Below are 10,186 nucleotides of genomic sequence, written 5' to 3'. Positions count from 1 at the left end.
CCTTCTTTGAAAATGGTCGAAAGACTCAAAACGTACTGGAATGAAGACTTGTGCATCTAATTTTATTTTAGTTTTTAATCACATTATTCTACCTTGTATTTGACTAATAAATTCCCATCCGAATGCAATGTTTTGGATAGATGAGTAACCTTGTATTTTAAGAATTGCAGATAAAACAGAGAAGGGAAAATGCCTCTAAGCTACACAGTCTCAGAGTCTCTGCTTTTGTTGGATGTAGCACAATTTGCAAGCGATCCAAATGACTCATGTATTTGGATTGCTGAAACACTAAAAAATCTCTCTCTTTCTCTTCGTCCCATTTCTTCTCTTCCTTTTTTTGTCCCTTCCTCCTAGGTCCTTCCACACTCATAATTAAATACACCAGAACTACGGCACATGTGTGAATAGATACAAGGGCGCCTGACATCAGAGTTGGGGGTCAACCTAAGAGAATAAACAACAATCTAAACCTTAGAAGAGTTCCACCTGCGAGGTTGGTATGTTGTCCTTTTTAAAGCTTTGTGTCAAACTGTTCTTATGGACAATCTTAAATTTCTTATTGTTTCTGACTTGGAAATAATTCCTCAATCTTTATATACATTTGCTACATTATTTTTGTATAATGTTGAAGACAGTTGTTGAAACTTAAATAACTTTTGAAAAATATTATGTTTACACTTTTATTATTTGTTTCTGGGCAACCCAGCTCTTCCTTTAATCGATCTTCTATCACCTATTATTTCTATCCCAGGCCTAGGATTACCAGCTCATAACAAACCTACCCAGGGTGAATTTAGCTACAACCAATCCTCTTTTTTTCTTTTTCTTTTTTTTTTCTAACTACACATAAATCCAAGATTGGTTCCTCATAACCAAATGTTAATTACACCTGTGGTTACAGAAAATCTTTCACAGACCATTTTGACTCTGGTGAAATTTACTTCTGGAGTATCAGTTCTGTCAGTAAAACCAATTAAGCATTTTTCCCCCCGTTAGTCTGATAATGTACTGAAGTCCAAAAGTTTTAAACTAAAATGTCAAGCATTTGTCTTTAGATTTGTAGCATTGGTTGACTTTTTCTAGGCTAGGGGCAAAGTAAAAAGAGCATAAAAACCTTTAGAACTATGCTTAAGAATTTGATAAAGCATGAAATTCCTCAACCTTTTCAATGATAACAATTCTAGGCTCTAATAAAATCTGGGAACAATCAAAATAAATTGTGATTCTGTGTTCCACATTTAATTCACAAACATTTATTGAGCTTCTGTGTACCAGAATCTCTGCTAAAAAGAAGGGGCTTTAAAGATGAAAACTGTACAATTCCTACCTTCCACAAGCTTACACAGAAAAGCACAGATAATCTCACCAGAGATGGTTCCCTACAAGGTTCAGACTGACTTAATAGCAAAAAAAAAAGCACAGATGCTTCCTATGTTGTATGTGATGCTGACCTACTTTCAGAATTAGGGGTACTCGGTTCAATTTAAGTCAATGAAATTTAACACAATAAATATTAAAGCAACAGATTAAGCTGTAATTGAGAACGACAACTCTTTGGGAAATGGAATTAAATCTTCCAAGGAGTTTTGCCTTCTAAAGTTTGTCTTGTATTTCATTTTTCTTATCGTGGGTGTGGGTATGCATGCCCACTAGTACCAAGAGCACAGGGGAGCAGGGTTCAAATAACTTTAAACTTTATGCAACTGGAGATCTCATCTAAGATTGGCCTTACTAAATTTCTCATTTTGGTTTTGTAAAGTTGGAAAGATTAATGATTAATGTAACATGAAATATTGTTCCCACTGAATTTTTTTTAGACTCAGAAATGCCCACAAATAGACCTTCACCAGTGGAAATAAGCATTATTGAGAAACTTTAAGCTAAAATGTATTCCTATAGAAAGAAAGAAGTCTCCATTAATAATAGGAATATCAGGGATCTCATGGAAGAAAGTATTAATGAAAGATGAATAATGGAACATGTTTTCAGGAAGATGTTCTGGAAAAGAAGGCATGCTAGGCCAAAGAAAATCAGTACAAAGTCAGAGATCTATGATTTTAATGTGATTTTATATTGCTTTCTTTTTTAGTGTCTACAAAGAAAAAATCTGGAAAACTATACATCAAACTTTCCACTGATGATGGGAAAATTATAGTTGTATTATCAATATTTTAATGTTTAAAAGATGTGTAATTATAACCAGAAAAAACAAAATTTTATATTTTCATAGTTGCTTTAAATTATGTTGCAAAAATTTAGTTGGTAAGATCTAAGTGAAATTGGGAACTTTTTCTAAGCCAACATATGGTCAACATATAGTCATATTTTTTTTTGTCCAGATAGCATTTATGCTAAAATAACATTTGATGTTCATGGGAAGTAAATAGGAATTGGGGTCCATTTTGAATTACTGAGAGACAGGTACTCTTTACCCAGAAAATACTTGACTGTCAGCTTTAAACTCAGGAGTGAGGCTTTGCATATTTCTGCTTTCTCCTGGTGTAGAAAAATTGCAAAATTCTACACAAACACTATCAGCATCTTCTGGTCTTAGAAACTGACTAGTTCTAATATTTACTTTATATTAATATGTTTCTAAAATTTATTTTGAAAAATTGAATGCACCCAAATCCCTGTCTCATACTTTCTTAAATATACGACAATGTTATTATCAGTTTCTTTTTTTTTTTTTAAGATTTTATTTATTTATTAGACAGAGAGAGATACAGCGAGAGAGGGAACACAAGCAGGGGGAGTAGGAGAGGGAGAAGCAGGCTTCCTGCTGAACAGGGAGCCCAATGCGGGGCTTGATGCGGGGCTCGATCTCAGGACCCTGGGATCATGACCTGAGCTGAAGGCAGATGCTTAAGGACTAAGCCACCCAGGTGCCCCTATTATCTAGTTTCTTAAAGAGCAAGCATAAACCACATACATTCTTAAAAGTAGTGAGATTGGATATTATCTCAAAGAGTATTCACTTAGCCTTAAGGGAATTGCCAAATATTATATTGAAATATTGTCCAAATAGTTATAACACACTTCTCTCACTCAATATTATTTTTTTAAATATGCAAAATCAAACTTTTATTCAACCCAGGCTTGAAATAAGAGAAGAAAAAATAGAAAAGTCAAACATCATATTTCCCCAATTATAAGGGAAACAATCATTATAGATTTTGAATACATTTTGTTTTAATACACTCAAAAATTTCAGATGTTTAAAATGTATTTATTTGTGCATTTTTCGATCCTTCATTTTCACTGGATTGTAATTTCAGTAAGGAGATTGTGTCTGCTCTATTTATATTCACAAATACTGTGCTTTGCACATAATATGTGCCCAGGGGATTCATTGAATTAAATAGTTTATATATATATAAATTTTTTTGTATATATATATAATTCTAAACACACATGTATAAATATACACAAATTTGCACATTTTGTGTTAACACATGCTTTTGCTCTTTGAAAATCATTAATCAACATAATGTTTAAACTGCTAAGGACAAAAGGTATGTGCCATGAAATTTTAATTTTGCTAATCTAGAATTATTCAAAGTGAAGAAAAGAAACCCCATAGAATGTGGTGGTAGGGAAAACATAACCCCCCCACAAAGATGCCGCATTCTAATCACCCAGAATTTATAAATATGGTATGTTACACAGCAAAAGATAACGAGGGTTACAGATGAAATTAAGGTGGGGACATTATCCCAGATTATGTGTGCAGGTCCGATTTAATCATGCATCCTCAAAAGTAAAAGACGCAAAGGTGCAGCTCAGAGAGATGGCAGTGTAAACGGGAGAGCTATTGAACAAGGAGATGCGTCAGGCACACCAAGTGATTCCTGAGTTTGCAAAATTTTTTCTATGTGATTAAGCCACCTGTGTTCATTAATTGGCACCCCCTGACTTTAGGTTCCTCCCCCAGTAAACACAAATCCTTGTCCTCATCCTCATCCACATTGATAGGGAGATTTGAAATCCTAGGGCTCCATAGAACACTGTTTGAAAAGTACTGTTCTAAGCCATTCTTTTTTCTTTCTTGATAAAAGGACTGAAATTCTTTTCAAACCACCAGAAGATAGTGAGAATATCAAATAGTCTCCAGGAATAGGTGGGCAGGGGGTTTTTCAAAGTCCACAGCCATTTGCCCTTTGCTTTGAGTATGGAGAATCTTCTACCCGCTACCAGAAGCCCTACTTAAATGTCAGGCGTCATTTAAAAAGGACAAGTCCTTGGGAGGGTGGGGGATTGGAGGGAGAGATGAACCATGAGAGACTATGGACTCTGAGAAACAAACAGGGTTTTAGAGGGGAGGGGGGAGAGGGGACTGGTTAGCCCGGTGATGGGTATTAAGGAGGGTACGTACTGCATGGAGCACTGGGTGTTATACGAAAACAATGGATCGTGGATCACCACATCAAGAACTAATGATGTATTGTATGGTGACTAACAAAACATAATAAAATTAAAAAAAAAAAAAAAAGACAAGTCCTTTGTATAAACACCTTCCAAAGCAACAAATCAAATGCATGCCTGATCCTTGTGCATACTTTCTGTAAGTTGTATTTTCGAAGTCTGTCCTCATTTTTGGTTGGTATTTTCTCATGCCTCTAGTCCCTCACAATTCTGGAATTTTAAGTCAACGTGTTCACTAGTCACCTAAAGCTAGATGGGTGAGAAAAAAAACAAAAAACAAAAACAGGCCCCCCTGTAAGCTAACTTTGTAAGCCCCGGTCAGAGAATAGCATAGAGGGAGGAAATCCAAGGGGAAAGAGTAATACAACTGTTCAAAAATCCTGGGGAAAGAAAAAAGAAAAGAAAAGAAAAACAAAAACTCAAAGCTTTATCTTGATCGAACCAACACTAGATCTGGACATAGGACTGAGAAAATTAAAAAAAAAAAGGATATGGGATGTCGTGCAGATAGTTATAAACATGTTAAATGAAAATCTGAGATAATTAAATGATGATGATAGTGTGTAGGTAATGGCGATGGTCTTTATAATATTTTTTTATTTTTTATTTTTTAAAAAAAATTAAAAATATTTTAAAATTGTCTTTATAATAATGGTATGACAAAGAAGAAATATATAAGAATGGATTCATTAAAAAAAGAAATAAAATGTCAATATGAGAACTAATTACTTCAGTGGGTAAGAAAGGATACATAAAAAATTTAAATTTAGCCACACTTTCTTTTGGATGGAATAATTTGGCAGGTGGACCAACTTTTAAAAGGTTTGTACAAATTCTTGAAGACAAAAAGATCAGAATTAACATCTATTCAAAACAAACCAGCAGATTAGATAACGGGTCTATGTACTAATATGTGATACGTCAGATTGAGAGGTCCTTCACAATCTCATTATATTCCATCTAAAAACCTATGGAAGTAACTCACACTTTATACCTGTTGATAAACATTTATAATAAACTACAGCACTCATATCCCTTTTAGCCAGAGCAGCCCACTTTTGGAAATTATGAACAGAGTTCTCAGGAGAATTATGCATATAAGAGAATAAAGATGGCATCTCGTAATTAAAAGTTTTTAAAATTGGAAGTTTCTTGTTCACCCCAGATTTATCTCAAACTCAACCCTCTATTGTGTTAAATCACATATATACACACACATTTACAGAAACATGCACACATAATTTAATTTAATTTGCATAAGTAGAAATTCCCTGGTATGTCTGTTAATACTTCGGCGTGAGATTAATAAATCAGCCAACTGGGTATTCCAGACTCAAAAGCATCTTGTAAATTTTGTTAGAAATCTACTCCAATAGTAATTTCTAAACATTGACATATGGTAATGATGGGTAATTCTCTAGGAGCATATGGAATCAACTGACTTAATTCAAAATAGTGTTCCTATATTAGTAAAATTTCCAAAAGTTTCTTCAAGCAGAACTAGTACAGATACCTTTTTTTTAATGACAATTTTGAAAAGACATCAATTCAAATATAGTACAAACTCTGTGATGGTACTCAAATACCTTATCTCTGCAACCTAATTTTTAACACCACTGTTTGTTAAAATTATAAATTTGCTTTCTTCCTAATAGCTCATGGCAGGAAAGGGAGGTGGAAATAATTGATATATGCAATGATTTAGCATGCTGTTAAGACTTTTATCATGATCTTAGGACTTGTAAAAATTATTGACATTTCTCATGTCAAATTAAAACGACTGTTAGAAAAAAAAAGAAAATAAAAAAACAAAACAAAGCTCTTCTCCTCCAGCATCCATTCCACCCTTGATTCTTGGCCCATGCTCCATCATCCAACCTGTGCTTCTAGGCTTCCTGGGACAGGAGCTCAATACCCCAGAAGATAATAGATAATTTAGATTGTTTCTTGTTCTTCATTTTATTTTTTATTCTTTTTGAAGATTTTATTTATTTGTTTGAGAGAGAGACAGAGATAGCGACAGAGAGCGGGAGCAGGGAGGAGAGGGAGAAGCAAGCTCCCCACTGAGCAGGGAACCCCATGCGGGTTCGATCCCAGGACCCCGGGATCATGACCTGAGCCGAAGGCAGACGCTTGACCGACTGAGCCACCCAGGCACCCCTCTTGTTCTTCTTTTGAACCAAAAATTTACCTTATTTTTTCCTCTAGAGTTAAAAAGAATAAATCTAGGGCGCCTGGGTGGCTCAGTCGTTGAGCGTCTGCCTTCGGCTCAGGTCATGATCCCGGGGTCCTGGGATCTAGTCCCACATCGGGCTCCCTGCTCGGCAGGAAGCCTGCCTCTTCCTCTCCTGCTCCCCCTGATTGTGTTCCTGCTCTAGCTATCTCTCTCTCTCTCTGTCAAATAAATAAATAAAATCTTAAAAAAAAAAAAAAGAATAAATCTAAATCCCCTTATCTTGATAGGTATTCAGACATCTACCGAAGTCTCCAGCTACTTCTTACTGTATGAGCATAGCATCACCCTCTGCTTCCTTTTTTTTTTTTAAGATTTTATTTATTTATCAGAGAGAGAGCATGAGCAGAGGGAGGGGCAGAGGGAGAAGCAGTCTCCCCGCAGAGCAGGGAGCCCCATGTGGGGCTCCATCCCAGGATCCCAGGATCATGACCTGAGCCAAAGGCAGACACCTAACAACTAAGCCAGGTGCCCCTCACCCTCTGCTTCTTTTCGGGTTTTAATGCTTTCCTTAATCCTGAGGTTCAGAATTGGATATTGAGAGGAAACAGAAGGTGTCACGATGGCACGATGGCCCGGGGGTTGTTCTGAGCTGAAGGCAATTAAGACCCTACTGCCTAAAGGAATTTAGATGGGGACCTGTACTGGGAAGGTATAAAAGTATAAAACTTTGTATATTGTGAAGACATACCTCCAGGGCGCGGCAAACATCTACTCTCCACATCTTTCTGTGAATTGTCTTCTTCCCCTTTGAAGTCCCAGACCCCTCCTCTCCTCCCCTTAGCTCCAGCGGCATATAAGCCTAATTGCCTGACTGCCTTTGAGTCTCAGATTTTATGGGACTCCCATACATGTGAAATTAAATTTGTTTTCTAGTTTTAATCTGTCTTACGTCAATCTAATTATGAGGTCAGCCAAAGAACCTAGAGGGAAAGAAGGGGAAATTTTTCCTCCCCTACAATATGCTATTCCAAGTGTGATAAGATCTATTGACAGTAAGATTGGAATAGGACTGTTAGCTCAGTCGTTGTTGGCACAGTAGAATTCTCTAGACCCGAGGTCAGTTTAACAGCGACTGATGTGAAAATAGTGTCCTCTATCCATTGTTAAGACAGCTGATTTTTATGTTAGATGCACCCTTATTATCTATAATCTTGTTGCTCTTTGCTTTTTGTTCCATTGTTTCATTCATTAAATTAAGACGCATTTATCGATTGCCCTTACTGAATGAGGTGGTAAAATAAGAGCCACGTCCCGGCGGTGAGCAAAAAAAACACAATCCTTGCTCTTGCAGCAATATGTTCTTGTGGGCGAGCGTGACTTTTAACAAAAATCACATGATGCATTATTCAACTCCAGTTGGAATATTATTGCCACAATGAAATGGGGGATGGCAGGAAGAACTTCGGAGAGAGAAAGTGCAGGAGGTTCCTCATGCCCTAACGGATGCTTGAAATGTGTTGTAAAGGATGGTTGGGAATTAAGTAGGTGAGGATAGGAGAAAATGCATTTCAGGAAAGGGAATCCCAGCCAGAGGCTTTCAGGGATTTTGAGTAACTGAATGGAGGTTTGTGACTTCTGTTCAGAAAGCTACTAGGAGTCAGCTCATGTTGAGCTTTGTGGCCATAGTGAGGGCAAAGGCAAAGCAAACGTAGGAGCAGTGAGATGCCACTGTGAGTGAACTGAGGCAGGAGAGTGAAAAGGCATAATACCTTCTAGTTCCATCCACGTCGTTGCAAATGGCAAGATTTTGTTTTTTTGATGGTTGCATAATATTCCAATGTATATATGTAGAGGGTATTACGCTAAGCAAAATAAGTTGATCAGAGAAAGACACGTATCATATGACCTCACTGATACGAGGAATTCTTAATCTCAGGAAACAAACGGAGGGTTGCTGGAATGGTGGGGGGTGCGAGGGATGGGGTGGATGGGTGATAGACATTGGGGAGGGTATGTGCTATGGTGAGTGCTGTGAATTGTGTAAGACTGATGAATCACAGACATGTACCTCTGAAAGAAATAATACATTATATGTTAAAAAAAAAAAAAAAAGAAGATAGCAGGAAGGGAAAAATGAAGAGGGGAAATCCGAGGGGGAGACAAACCATGAAAGACTATGGACTCTGAGAAACAAACTGAGGGTTCTAGAGGGGAGGGGGTGGGGATGGTTTAGCCTGGTGATGGGTTTTAAAGAGGGCAAGTACTGAATAGAGCACTGGGTGTTATATGCAAACAATGAATCATGGAACACTACATCAAAAACTAATAATGTGATGTATGGTGATTAACATAACATAATAAAAATTTTTTTAAAAAGGGAAGTGAAAAGGCCTGATTTGCATTACACACTCGCACAGACCTTTGATCTCTGCATGGTTGCAGTTCACAGATGCCTTATTGAAATTTGATTCATCTTTATCTCTTTCTCCCAATTGTTTTTTATCACATTTTCACCAGCAAGAAATCAGTATTAACAGTGTTTAACAGAATAGGGTTAAAAAAGGACCTCAGGCTTCCTAAGAACTTTTTGTCCTCTAATAAAAATGGGCTAAAATTAAAGATGAAAGAAAGATATCCAGCAGCATTTCCTTGATTATAGGTGTGTTTTGCCAAACTTGCATTAAAACATTTACTTAGAGCCATTCTGGGTTTTTTGTTTTTTGTTTTGTTTTAAGATTTTATTTATTTATTTGACAGAGAGAGACACAGCGAGAGAGGGAACGCAAGCAGGGGGAGTGGGAGAGGGAGAAGCAGGCCTCCCGCGGAGCAGGGAGCCCGATGCGGGGCTCGATCCCAGGACCCTGGGATCATGACCCGAGCCGAAGGCAGACGCTTAAGGACTGAGCCACCCAGGCGCCCCCATTCTGGGTTTTTTAAAATACTATTTCTCAGCTCTAAAAACAAACAAAAACAAAAAAAAAACAAAAACAACAATGACAAAAAACAAACCCCAAACAACTTGTCCCTAACACAGTAGGATGACGACAGAAAGCAGTCCGTGGGGCAGATGGCTGGAGAGGATCCACTGGCCCAGGCAGGCGTGAACACTTGTGAAATTGTTCACATTATTTCCATACATGCTTGTTGTATTTCTGTGCTGGAAAATATTTCATAAGTCTGTTTTGTGCTGCAATGAATTTGTGACCTGAGCAGGTGCTCAAAATTTTTAGTGTTCCTACTTTGTCCATTTAAAAAAGAGTTTAGGGCATTTTGGGTTAGGGTGAAATTATTACCCATGTTTTAATTGAAGCTAATGAAAAACTTCTGCCTCAAGTATTGTTTTGTCTTTTTGACTTATTAATAAATATTTCAGGGTTATGAATGTTGGCAGTCCTAATCCAGAACCTCAGAATCAGAAATAAAATTAAGGAGCCTCATGAAAGAACAGAGAAAAGGTGTGTGTGTGTGTGTGTGTGTGTGTGTGTGTGTGTGAAAAAGATAACAATATATAAAAAGACCCAAGGAGGAGGTAAATTTATAATCTTATGATGGGGGAAGAATTTTCTAGACCTAGATCAAATTTAA

General features: G+C 37.1%; 1 long non-coding RNA gene across 2 annotated transcripts in view; it reads left to right on the top strand.

Moving 5' to 3' along the window:
- The first annotated feature begins 341 nt into the window (after positions 1-341).
- The window catches only part of LOC129046174 (uncharacterized), a 50,617-nt gene continuing 40,772 nt past the window's right edge, over positions 342-10,186 (top strand). For both annotated transcript variants that reach the window (XR_008506991.2, XR_010407196.1), the window contains exon 1: positions 342-493. This is a non-coding gene — a long non-coding RNA (uncharacterized LOC129046174). The remainder of the gene's footprint in view (positions 494-10,186) is intronic.

This window comes from Mirounga angustirostris, unplaced genomic scaffold (assembly GCF_029215605.1).
Source record: "Mirounga angustirostris isolate CCGP_5_RB_7025 unplaced genomic scaffold, mMirAng1.0.hap1 SCAF_14, whole genome shotgun sequence".
NCBI lineage: Eukaryota > Metazoa > Chordata > Mammalia > Carnivora > Phocidae > Mirounga > Mirounga angustirostris.
The sequence above is the reverse complement of the archived record's forward strand: the minus strand, read 5'-3'. Positions and strand labels throughout refer to the sequence as shown.